Source organism: Anas acuta, chromosome 6, assembly GCF_963932015.1.
Source record: "Anas acuta chromosome 6, bAnaAcu1.1, whole genome shotgun sequence".
Lineage (NCBI taxonomy): Eukaryota > Metazoa > Chordata > Aves > Anseriformes > Anatidae > Anas > Anas acuta.
The window spans coordinates 29,976,647-29,989,938 of NC_088984.1; the positions used below are offsets into that span (position 1 = coordinate 29,976,647).

A 13,292-nucleotide genomic window follows, 5' to 3' on the forward strand; every position below is an offset into this window, starting at 1 on the left:
GTGGTTGTAAGCATTGGAGAGTAAAAAAATAAAAAATAAAAAAATATAAAAAAACAGCAAATTCAGTATCAAAGAGTGTTGGAACAAGTTCTGAAAAAAGGATGACAATTGCAGACAGCTGAAGAGGCATTAAAAATAGATGTGATAATAGTATACAACTGAGAAGGGGCATGTTAACTACTACTTAGTCATCCTTATTTTCCATTTATTTAATTTCCCAATTGCACTTCTATCACATACAGAATTTATTTCCTCAACTATCTATACAAATCCTTTTTTTTTTTTAAAAAAAACAGCCTTTTTCATAATGGCTCCTGTTGTGTTCTCTTTCCAGTCATTTAACTATCTTTACTGTTAGTTTCCCCCTAGTTATGGCCTGCAGCCAAATTTTATTTTAAACTTCCATTTTTAATTTATCCTTTTTTTAACAATCCCCTTTACACCACTTATTTTCATACCTCAATGGCAAGTTACAGAGGGGATTTTTCAGAGCACTCACCATTTGTCCACGAGTATTTTGTGGAAGTCAATATGAATCAAGACCAGCTGGGTATCAAAAGCCTTTGAAAATCTCTTTCTAAGTAGTTAATGCATGTATGTTTTCTTTCTCCTGGTGAGCTTATTTTCACAAGTCACTGGAGCCTGAGCCTGTGTGGTCCTGGTCTGCAGGGAGACTTTTGAAGCACAGCAAGCAGTCGGGGATTTGCAGTTGTTGTGCACCTTGCCCTGAAATCCCTCTTCTGATTGGAGTGAGGAGTACGGGGCTCCTTTATCTGTCTGTTTTCTCTTGCTCTTCTCCTTCTCTTCCAGCATCTTAACATGCTGGTCTGAAATCCTTTTACAATAACTTTACAAAACTGCCTCACTTCATATAAATGGGATAAACATGCTTTCAGAAGGGCAAGGACTAAATGATAAGCAACACCAAATCTTACATGGGCGGTTCTTAAAAGTAGCCATGAGTGCTGACATCTGCTATTACAGCCTCTCTATCTTGACATTAGCATGTTAGCTTCCATTGACCTGCCCCATCGTGCTGCATGTCTTCTGCCATGGGCACCCTTTGGGGTTCACAGCTGCCGGAGTGGTTTTAAGCTGTCTTGGGTGGGCCACAGTGGTTATTAAATTCTTTTATCTTTAAAATATCTCAGAACACAACCCAGTGAAAAGCTACTGATGGCCACAAGATCATTGAGAGGAACTCTGGGCACCTTCAACAGGTGACTAATCTTCCTGGCCTTTGAATTTGTAGCAAGGTTGGAGGAGATGGTTAGGACAACCAGCCTCATCTGCCAACAGCGAAAGAGAAGCAGTGACACCCGCTTGAGCTCCCTGCCCCTTGAGAAGAAGGGTGTCTCAGAAAAACAAGTACATGTTGTAGATACCCATAAAGTACTTTCTATAAAGACTAACAAAGGACAGAGAGGTGTTTTTGTTGTTTCATTTTGTGGGTGTTTTTTTTTTGTTTGTTTTTTCTTTCAAGTTCTGGCATGTGGCTGCTTGCAACCTTTGTTAGTGACAGTTCATCTTTATTTTCTGGTGCTCATGTTAGTGCAGGCCAAGAGTCATGTTTGGTAGCCTTTGTCGTTGACCATAGTGGTAGCGTTGATCTCTCTGAGGTTGCAGTGACGCTGAGCAGTGGGAATACTTCCAGTCCCGGGACAACCTGTGTCACAAGCCAGCCTGCTGCTAGGACAGGGTAGTCAGATGCTTCAGGTTGTGACACATTTTTCTCCAAGGTGGGGAAAGTAAAGTTTTCATGACTGTCCTGTGATGTGAAGTAGTTTTCAGGTCGGTAATTCAGGCTTTTCTCAGGAAAGGCTGAGTTTCTCTTTTCTTCCATGCTTATCTAGAAATCTCCCCAGTGACCTGACAGATTTCCATTTTGATTTTTTTTTTCCTCCACAATTGCAGTAGGCATAGATTTAAACCCTCCTAGGTGTTTGGATTGCTGCAGTTTTGCAGATTGATCCAAATTAAACAGTATAAGGCCGATGCTCTGAGAGATGCATGCTTAGCCTTGGCAACTCTGATCAAGTTTCTGAGATAAGGCAGGTAACTTAGTGAACATGGGGTACACGAAGGTGTGTTGATAATGGTGGAAGAGCTACATCTTCCTTCTTTCCTTCATTCTGGAAATCCTGAGCTCACTGTGAATAGGAGGAGAAGGATTCTGCTGGTGTTACCTGCCTGGTGTTGTCAGGCAGTTATGGTGGGCCAGAGTTAAATGATTTTAGGTAATTGTAGTTTTTATGTTGCTTTCCTTTGAGCCCAGGCATGTTCCAAGTGTCAGCTTTCAAACAGAACTTCTGGGTTCCTGCATTTCTGTCTGTAGCAGAGCTTCAGTGAGGTTCGGTCAGGTTCAAACCTGGTCTTCAGCGAACTGTAGCAATTTTGCTACATTTGTCAGTCTTTTTTTCTTCTTTAACATGCCTGCTTTGATCATTGACCTCTGCCCGAGTATTCAGGTATCGTGATGATGGACACTAGTGTGCCCAGGGTGGTATTAGTCAGCCACTCCAAGGGCTGATGCTTGTCTCTTTTATACCCTTCCATAAAGATTATGCTGAATCTTTCTCCATGCTATCTGCAGATGCACAACCCTCTCTTTCTGGGATTTATTCTTTCAAGTTCATTCCTCTTCCTACTGGTTTTCTAGAAAGGAGGTTGCAGCAACAAGAATGCCAAAGCAGCTGTGCTGCAGTTGGGTGAAAATTAAAACTCAACTCCTATTTTGGAAAATCGGGTTCTTGTGAAATTTTCCCAAGTGCAATGAAACCCAGAGAGAAGGGTTTTTTATTTCTCTATACAAGACTTGTCACTGAAAAAAAATCCTCTGTTTTTGAGGGTAACAGCAGGAATGCTTACATTAGGCAAGGTGCCAGAAACCAACAGTGTTTTTCCCACCATGCTGTCTATACTTGCTCAGAGCAGGATTGTACAGTGCTGTGTTTCAAAGAGGAATAGCTGCTCAGAGCCTGGTCTGTTTTGGTACCCTTGTGCTACCGCAGATATGGAACAGCCAGTGATAATAGGAACGTTTTTCAGCTTGAAAACAACTAGAAAAAATGAAAAGCTTTCCTGTAAATACTCTTCACAGAAAGATATTTGCCAATGTTTTATTTTTCTTACTCCTGTTAGGATCTGTCTTTTAAGACTTCATGGCTATGGCAGCTTCAACCTGCCCACTTTCAATCCATGTTGGAGCTGCAGAAAGCCAATTTCAAGAGCTATAGAAAGCTCAAGGCATGGTATCATCAAGTCTTGGGTGATCAATGCTTTGCAAGTGTTTCCATGATTAGAGCTGGCCAATGTGGCCAACTTTTCGATCTGTTATAGGGGCAGTCTGACTGTGTCCAGGTAGATGGGTGAACACGTTTCTCGAGTCAGGCAGATCCAAATCAGCTGCAGGCACGGTGCTCTTAATTTATCTTCTTTCCCAGCAGTGTAGGCAAAATAAGTATAGCTTGGCATTTCCCCTTTGTGCAGACGTAGCCTGAGAAAAAGGAATTGATGGTAGAGTAATAAATGTGATTAGTGGCTTGGTAAACTTTCCAAACCCTGTATTTTCTCTGCAAATCCATGTTCCACATTCTTTATCGCTGGTTTCTAAAGAACATGTGAAGGACAAGGAGAGTCCTTTTATGTTTCTTTTTAGAGCTGTTTTCTTTACACAAAGATGGTTTGTTCTCTGCCCCTTGTAGAAGTGATTGTTTTTCCCTCTGCTTCTCTGATCCCTGCAGTCTAGCCCTAGGTGTACACTTCCTGGCTGGTAACTTAGGATGAACCCAAGTTTACTGATAAATTCTGGGTTTTGTTTTCCTATGGTAAACTAATATATGTATTTGAAAAATTTGTGTTCTTCTCCACCATGTTTTATAGCACTGAAGTTGTTTTTGTTACCTGAATCTCAGGGAGCATTGAAAATGAGATAATTGCATTTGAAATGAAAATACGTTTATTTATTTTCTGCAAAAATAGGGCTTAGTCGGACCTTCGTACTTTCAGCAATAAGCAAAAAACTTCACTGCTTTCATCTAGTGTGTCAGTTGAGGGGGGACTTGAGTTCAGAAGGGTAAGACAATGTGCAAAAAGCCAAGGGAGACAGCACTGTATTCCCAGGATGACTTGTCCTTTTTCAGGCATTCCAAAACCAGAATGGCAAAGCAAAATAGGGAAATGCAGGTCTTAGTGTTTGTGTCTGGAAACTGTATAACAGCTGAAAAATTGACATTTTGTGTAAATTGAAAGCAATATAGCAGTTAACTGACTGTGTAGTATATGATGCATGAAAAAAAAAAAGTGTGCATTTTACCTGCAGCTTCTCACCCTAAGCTTTCTTTAGTCTAATCCTTCAAGCTTCCCCGTGATTTACCTGCTGGTGTTATTTGTGGAACTGATCTAAATATGCTTGGCTCTGTAAACAGGTCAGTGCATAGTCTCCTCCAGACATTTTTAACGTACTTCCCTTGGGTGCAGAGTTCTGTTCAGTGTGCTGTGGTTACACTGAGCTAAATGGAAATATCTCTGTCCGTGTATACGAAAGCGTTAGTTGGGAATTCTGGAAATCTAGTGGAGACACCTCTGAGACCTGCATGGAACAGCTGAAAACAATGAGCTGTAGTGTTTGTGGGAGAGTAGATCCTTCATTTGACAGCTGGACTTGGCACTGTTAATGCTAATATTTATTTATAATCCGTTGAATTAAGAACCATGACAAAGGAATATATATTTTACTTCGTGCTCTTTATTTTTCTTCCTGGCCTTTTATGGTCTGGAAGAAACCTTCTGACATTGTCAGAGGACAGCATGTTCAGAAACCTTTCAAGCACAAAGAGTCACAGCATCGTCACTCCCTGTTCTCTGGAAGGAAGATGTGAGATGTAGTATCTTGACCTGCAGCTGCAACGAGGGCAAAGCTACTCACCTATTAAAGAGTTTGTAACCTTTGGAACAAATCTGTTAGATGGATTGCATTGCTTCAAGTAATGCTGCCGCCAAAACTTCAAGTAAAAGCTCTTTCCAGTTTGTTGAAGGGTAATTAAGTATACTGCTGAGGTTGTACAAGTAAATAGTTGTTGCTATGTAGGAACTCCACAAAAGTTACTCCTGGTAATCTTGTCATCCTAGTTACTTTACCTGGTTCCTGTAAATTACATATAATTAATTACAACCCAGTGTGCAATAGGAGTAGATACGGAGGTGTTCATGGAAGTGTTATTTCAGTAAGAAGAAATGTTTTTGATAGTTGTCTGGAGACACTGAGATGGCTAAACATGAAAATGAACTAAAACTTGGCATTAAGGGGGAGTTCTCGCCTTTACTCTCCAAATATTCCAGTGCCCTACATGTGGACATATGAATGTTAATTAAAGCTAGGTCAATTCAGAAGCTGTTAATAATGTAGCTGTCGGTCCATGCAGGCTGCACAGCCCCCCCGGCACCTCACCTGAATGCTCAGCCTGTGCTGGTAGCAGCAGCCCAGGGTCAAGACTGGGGACAGCTCAGCAGAGGAGATCAGTTGCTCCTTAATTGTTTCTATGCCTGTTTGTTTGCAGTTACACTGCACGTAGTGATATCTTAACAAGATTTTCTCCTCTCAAAAAAAAAAAAAGTGCAGACCTGTGTCGTGCACTGGAGTAGTGGGTTTCAGTCCTGTTACACAGTATTTATATGCATCTCGTGATGCAGGGTTGGTGAGAGCAATTTGTTTCTATTTCTGGTCTCTTAAGTGCCTGAAGTTTATGAAGTAAATGTTCCATAGTTTTCAGAAAGAGCGCTGTTCTGCAGTATTTGAAGTGAGATTGATACAAAAGGGGCATTTTGACTGCAATGTTGGTTTTACATAGTATTAAAAAATGAGGCAAAAACCAGCACAATATCTAACTGCATTTTTTCTGTCTATGTGGGAATTTAATCAACAGGATGTGATCATATGTGTTGTCTGTAATGCCAAAAGCTTGTTTTGATTTAAGCATACGGCAGCTGTCTCAGAGGTTACCACCTATTCAGTGTCAAAACATCCTTTAGTTGTAATTCCACTGTTCATCAGTAACTTCATTCACTGCCTCGTAGGAGATACAGCACTGGACAATTGCTGTACACCTGAGAAACAGGAGGGCAGAAATTAATAAAATCTAGACCGAATCTTCAGAGACTTGCTTTCAACCAAGGCATAAAGGTCACTTGTTGGGAAACCTTCAGCCTTAGTCGTCACAGCCTATCTGACATGAAAGGTTTGCTGCTGAAAGACATTTATGTTGATGCTGAGGAGTGAAAGACAAGGGAGGTGAAGCTCATCTATTGTTTTAACCTACTTCATTGCAGGCTAAACAAGTTGAAAGATTCCTTCTTCTCTTTAAAACTGCTGCTAGCTCAGGGTCGGAAGAGGCTGCATGTTCCGCCTACCTGCTTGAAAGGAGAAGTGGCGCAGTGGTGGTCAGCAGAAAAGAGGATTCTGGAAAGGACGAGGCCCAGAATGAACTGGTGGTGATTGTACGCACTGGTGTATCTGGGTATCTGGAGACAGATAAAGCTTATTTTTTTCCTACATTTCGATGAAAAATGGCCCCACTCTCAGTGCAGTAGGTGTGCTACGTTGTGATGACAGAGGTATCCTTACACTGTGTATCCTCAGTGTAAGTGCTGCGCTGTGTTATGGCTTGGTTTCTCTGGAAAAGGAGAAGCTTTAAGTAGCTTTATAAGTGAAAGGAACCAAGTGACACCCTAGTGTTTTACTGGCTTCAGGTAATGAGTGTCTCTCTTAGAGCTATTCTGTCAGCCTGAGACGGAGAGCTTGATTAGGAAGAAGGTTCCCGATGTTCACAAGATGGTGTTTTACAATATGCCCAGAAGTACTTGTAAGATATTAATACTGCTCCAGAAGTTAGTCCCATTTTGTTATGTGTTTATTCTGAAAGTATTTGCCTATTTTTCCAGAGAGTAAGACTGTGTAATTTCATTATGAATCTATATACCTAAGTTAAAATTCCTAAAAAATATAAACCAAGATGATTATCTATTAGGAAGGTATAGTAAATGGGGGGAGAAAAAACAAGTCATTGTATTAAATATAACTTAGCTTCAACTTACCACATACATGAAGTCTTGAGCCAAGGTGTCTCAATTTAACTGAACAGGCTATTTTGGTATGGAAGAAAGATTTAGTTTATTAAAAAATCCTTGTCCTCAGCTTTCTGTGTATTTGGGTTCATCAGCTTGTTTGGAAGTCCTAAGCAATTTCATTCAGAGGACCTTAAGCAGCTGAAACATAACTACTATCTGTACTAGATCTGACAAATATGATAAAGAAAAATACCTGAAGGTCTATTAAAATGAATATTACAGCCTCCCCCAGGATGTCCCCAAACTGCATACTGCCATGGAAGGTATATCAGGGTGCATATTGCTGTATATGTGCTGTTCTTTTCTGTAGGTATCCCCTACTAGTTGCTGATTAAAGCGCAGCAGACTAGATGGACCTCATGCTGTGATCTGTGGTGGCCCTTAGTGTGCTCTGCTTCCTCACAGCATTCTTTGTTAAATTGAAGTTTGCCTTAGAAAGCACAGGGTGTATTACAGGCATGCTTTTTTGTTTATAGCTTGTAATATGAAATTAATGACAATGGTTTGATTGTGGAGGTTGGCCATGTATATTTCAAACCTGGAATCCAAGGGGGAATGTAGTCAGTGGGTCTGATCTAGCCCTAGGTGGGGCAAACATGCTCTTGGCATTATGCTATGAAGAACTGGGAATCAAGGGGAACGCACACAACAGAATCTAAAATCCAGAAGTTAGTCATCTATTAAATAATAAATAGAACTAAATAATAGAACTAAAACATAGGTTATTTGGTCAGTTATGGATAAGCACTGAGGAGTATACAGTGCTGCTCAGCACACTGGTAGGGCTGAGACCTGGTCTGAGCACTGAGTGCCCTCAGGTGCGCCTGGTGTACTCAGCCTCCTCGCGCTAGGCCCGAGGAACCGTGGTGGGCCGTGAAGCGTTTCTCACTTCTGGGCAGTAACAGATGTTAGTCCCCACGCACGGTGGTTTTCAGGGGTAGGTCGGGGAGAGCTGGGTGTATTCAGCCTGCCCTGGACCCCGCCTCGCAGTGGCAGCTCTGTGTGCTCATGATCACTGTGCACCCACGGTTCTTGCGCTGTCATGGAGTGTGTCGTTGCCGTGCCTTGGTGCAGCACGACGTGCTGGGCTGTGTGGAGCCTGGCATCGTGTCTTGCCCTCCAGTGCAGTCTCCAAATGGTGTTTGTTGGAAAGGTACAAACCGGCACTGGAGGGTGGGTTCCTGAAAGTGAGATGCCAGGCGGGAGCCGTGGTGCGGGATTTGCTTTGCTGTAGATTGTCATGCAGTCGCAGCAGCCTTAACCATTTGGAAAAAAGCAGAACTGGAGCAATTCCAGTTTTTATGCTGTTTGCTGTTAGTGTCACACATTTATTTGCAAGACAACCCTTAACGGTAATGTAGACCTCCTTTTAATTCCAGCTCCTGACCGGTCAGTCATTTCAAACCCATGTTGTTTTTTCAAGTTTTAATCAAATGTTTGCCTTAAATTAGCTGTCAAAGTCTGTGAGCAAATACTTTCTTTCCGTCTGAAGTCTATAGTGTAGATACACATGCTGTGCATGAGATGCTAGCAGTTAGCTTGCTGCATGTTTGTTTTATACTCTGTGCTTTAATCTACTGTTTTCAGTCCCTCCACCTTTCTCTTTATAGAGATAGGCTACTTCTGAGAGATGTTATGCATTGCATGTAGTGTGCAACTCCAGTGAAAGGAGTAGGTAAAAAGAAAACTTCAACAGACCTCATCATTGACATTTTCCAACACTTCTCCCCCCACCCCCCAAAAAAAAATTTAATAAAGGATTCTTTTGTGAGTGTGAGATGGAGGAAATTGGCCGTTTGTCTGTGAGGTAATAGGCTTTGGTGTAATATGAAAATCTATCAAATGATTAAATTCAATGACATTAAATCACAATTCATGAAAGGAGAATACTGCACAGTTTAATTCTATTTAATTTTTGAGGGAAAAAAAAAGCAAAAAAAAAAAGTTTGAGTTTCTCTTAAGCTGATTTCTCTGTGCTCTTTCTTAAAAGTGCCTTTCTAGTTGCCACACAGTGATGTGATCATTATCTGTCACCTCGTCGCCTTGCTGCCTCAACACGCAGTAAAATACAAAAAAAAAAAAAAAAAAAAAAAAAGACCAGAGGAGCTTGTGAAGTATGACTTCCTATCCCAAGACTCATTGCCTGCGATTCGTACCGCTTGACAGTAATGATCTTATTACAGTACTCTGGACCTTGAAGAGATTTCATGAGGAGAGTGAAAGGACGTGCCTCCATGTAATCAAGTGGCGCTGAATATTCCACGCGTTTTTGATCACACACTGATTGGGCACAGTTTTAGCCCATCTTCTAGTCAATTATGCATGGCCCCTTGTGCTCCTGTGATAGTCAGAAACATTGATAGCTGTTGTCTGGGCTTTGGCAGCCAGCCAGCGGTTTGAAGTGCCTTACGCACAGTCATTCCAGGATAAGTGCTTTTTAGTTGGAATTGATTACCTTTCTTTAGGTTTTGCTTAATAGCAAAACTGTATTGGAGAGGGCTTCAGGTGAAAAATGGACATATTAGCCATTTAGAGTATCTGAACTCCTAGTCAATTTTTAGCTTTCCCCTGTTTCCATCTAATTTATATTTAATGATGTAACGTTTGATAATGTTTAAGATATTTCATTTCAGTTGCTGCTGAGCACACATGTTGAGCACATGTTAAATTATAGTGTATCAATTTTCAGGTTTTCTAAATTAATCCAGTTTAACCTTCAGACTGCAAGAACGTGTCTTTTTTGGTGCCTGTTCTAGCGAGCATTGGGTTTGTCTGCAAATGGCACAAAGATGACATTACTAAGCAGAGCGAGTGCTGTTTCGAATCCCGTAATGAGGATAAATCTGCATGCTTTAAAAGAAGCAAGGGAAGGGGTCGGTAGCTGGGTGCTTGGTTTACATTTCCTTGTCTTAGAGGCTGATTAGGCTTCCGTTAATTTCCTGCCTATAAAAATGTCATATCTTTCTTAATTCAGATTCCTCCTAAAATAAGAAGACAATCCTGAAAGACATGCGTATCAAACACAAAGCACTGTATAACAAAATATTTAATCCTAAGTGGTGGTTATTGTTCCACTACCACAAATCTGCTTCATTCTAAGGTCCAACAGAATTTACAGCATGGCTTCCACAGGTGAGATTGGAGCAAAAACCCACTGCTCCTTAAACTTGCAAGTGACATTCCTTATTGACCCTCGCCCTCTTTTATTGCTTCCCTTTTAATTGAATTATAGTTCAGTGTTTGTTGTTTTTTTTTTTTTCTGTTAGTGGTAAAACTAATCCTTTGCTGGCCAATCCTAAAATTGCCCTTAAAAAGCAGCTTTAAAATACTTTGGTTTCCTCTGTTCTTCAATATCAGTTTTGACTTCCCATTTAAGGGTCAAACCAGGATTAATAGTAAAAATAAAATAGTTAATCTTGGTGGCTTTATGCTCTTTTAAATATAGCTATTCAGTTTTCTCCCACTGATTTAGGGTTCAGCTGTTGTCTGAAACTCCATATTCTAGTCTGGGGGAGATTTGTGTTATTTTGTAGTAATGTTTTGCTACTACTAGGCAACCCACAAGAGCCATGAGAATCTTTTTTTCCCCTTCTCCTTTGGAAAATAAATCTGCCCTCTAAATCCATGTGTTTGGTGACTTCTGTGTGCTTGACCCCTGTGCCAGCAACCAGCAGAGACACATTAGTCTGTGCAAAAATTGCCTTGCCTAGAGGAGGAGGACCTTAAATGATGCACATTTTAGTGGAAGAAGCTCCAAATCTTTGTCCCTAATGACTTAATGTAATTGTTAAGACTCAGTTTGTGCCTTCTACCAACTTTATCTAGGGAAGTAAGTACTTTCTCTAGAGGATATTTTTCTAAGGACTGGGAGAAGACCATGATGGAACGTGTTCCTCTGCAGCATAAGGTGTCTTGCAAGCATCTCGTGATCTGTTTAACACCATGGTGCATGCAGTGACATTAGTGGTTTGGTGAGGCTGATTCCCATTGAGTGGGATGCTGAAATGTGTGAAGAAACTGTTTTAAAGGAGAAAAAAAAAAAAAAAAAGAATAAAATGGAAGGCAACCATTTGTTGATCCTCTCTGGCAGGCTTGTGTTTCCAGGGTACATCCCAGGGGAGGCTATGTTTGACGCTTGCTGGCATAAAGCTTGTCAGCCTCTACCGCTGCATACACATCTTCTTCATTGGTATTTTCTAACTGATACGGCATTGACTTGACTTTGACTTCCCTTTTGCCTCCTTCCCCAGTGCTTTGAATCTGTCTTTTTAATCTGGGGAGGAAGTGCTGCAGTTCGTGGTGATGGATTACAAAGCCAGGCTGGAGTATTTCTGACTCTGCTTCATTTGACAAGGAATTGGCAGCTCGCTCTGAGCTCCCTTTTTATTTCTTCTTCCCAAAGCTCCTTCTCTTGGGGCTTCAGTGGTTGTGTGCGCAGTATGCAATTGTCATGCAAGGTGGTATTTCAAGGAGAAAAAACGGATGTTTTAGTTTCTAAATTATTATTTTAAAATTGTTAATGACAGTAACTGGTTTGTAGTTATCCTAAATTGTCCCAAATGCTGATGCTTTTCAGCCAAGGTAATACCTTGTAGTGATAAACAAAACACCAAAGTGAACATGCCAAAAGACAACCTGAATGCTTTAAGCAACATATTTATACATAAAAGTACAGTTCATGATTTACTTAACCTTAAAACTGGAAGCTATCCTATTACTTTGGGCTTAATATCATCATTGTCAGACACATAATTACTTTGTGGTTGGATGGCTGCCAGTCAGTAGGCTGTGAATGGGGAGTTATAAATAACTTTTTTTGAAAAACCAATTCAGATTTTATGGTGAGACATGCTGTTTATCACATGAATGTTGCAGTCTGAGCTTAGAAAGGTGGATTTAGTGAAGGAAATCATACAGTACTTATCCAGTGACCGATACACGTCTTTCTGCTCATCAATGATTGTAAAACGTTTTTGCAGTCTCTGTTCTGTTTCAGCCAGTACTGTTAATTAAGTTACTTTTTTTTTTTCTTGGCACTCTTTATTTGGATATTGTTTGGTTAAAGGATACAGTGGGCTTCAAATTCTAAAAGAAAAAAAAAATGAATAAGAAATTATCAAATGTATTTTCCATTCCCAGTAACTCATTGCTTTAGTGCACTCTTGCCATGTGTCTTCCTCAGCTGCAGGGGAATGTAAGAAGTTGTTTCGAACATGACTTTACACAACTGGAAGAATCGGCTGTCACCTGTAAGAAAACTTTATACGCTGATTTTCTTATTCCAATTTCAGCTGTGAGTTCCTGACTTTAGCATGTGAAGGGGAGGTGCTGTAGGTGTGGGGCTGATGTTCCAGCATTACACGTGTGGTGTAACCCAGCCACGTGAGCTTCCTTCTCCATCCAGGGCCGAAGGCGTTGTGCCAGTCAAAACTCAGTGTATAGGCACCTGTAAAACCATATATAAAATAGTTGGGTAACCATGGGATTTTGAGGGGAATATACTTTTTAAAAAAGGCATTGTCAAAATTGAAATCTGTTTCAATACAAACTCTGTCTGTAGGTGGAGTCTCAGATGAGAGATTCCACTGAAATACTGTAAATAACAATTGTGTGCGTTTTTGTCCATAGAGCATAAAGCTACAGATGCTAGCAAATTCAACTGTGAAGCAAATTCCTGTTTTCTGGTTTATTTGCTTTGAGCTAACCTGACTTCCTACTGTTTCTGACAAAACACATACATTAACTCCCCAGTGCTGAGTTTTTGGTATGAGATGCAATCATCTGAATTGATGCTTGCCAAGTATGAAACTTGTAAGTTTCATTCAGAAGTAAAATATATCAGTGAGATTTAAACTAAGCACTCATCTACTCATGGTAGGTAGTCCAAAATCAAGCTCTTTAAAATGTTGCCAAGGATTCCTGAGGAATTATTTACAGAAAATCCACGCTTGCTAGGCAGCATACCCAACTTCCATACAGCATGTGAGGCCTCAATATTTAATTAAATCAGAACAAACTTTGTTGTAATAACATGGATTAATATGTGCTTAATGTAATTAATAGTAAGTTAAAAAGTAAATTAATGCTTGCCAGATTCCTTTAAAAATATCTGTTGTGAGGATCCATAGTGCTTATTAGCAGAATGTGAAAATAGATGCATTTTTAAT

General features: G+C 40.4%; 1 protein-coding gene across 8 annotated transcripts in view; it reads left to right on the forward strand.

The window, feature by feature from the left end:
• The window catches only part of AGAP1 (ArfGAP with GTPase domain, ankyrin repeat and PH domain 1), a 347,733-nt gene that overhangs the window by 261,189 nt on the left and 73,252 nt on the right, over positions 1 to 13,292 (forward strand). The gene's annotated exons all lie outside the window — the stretch shown is intronic.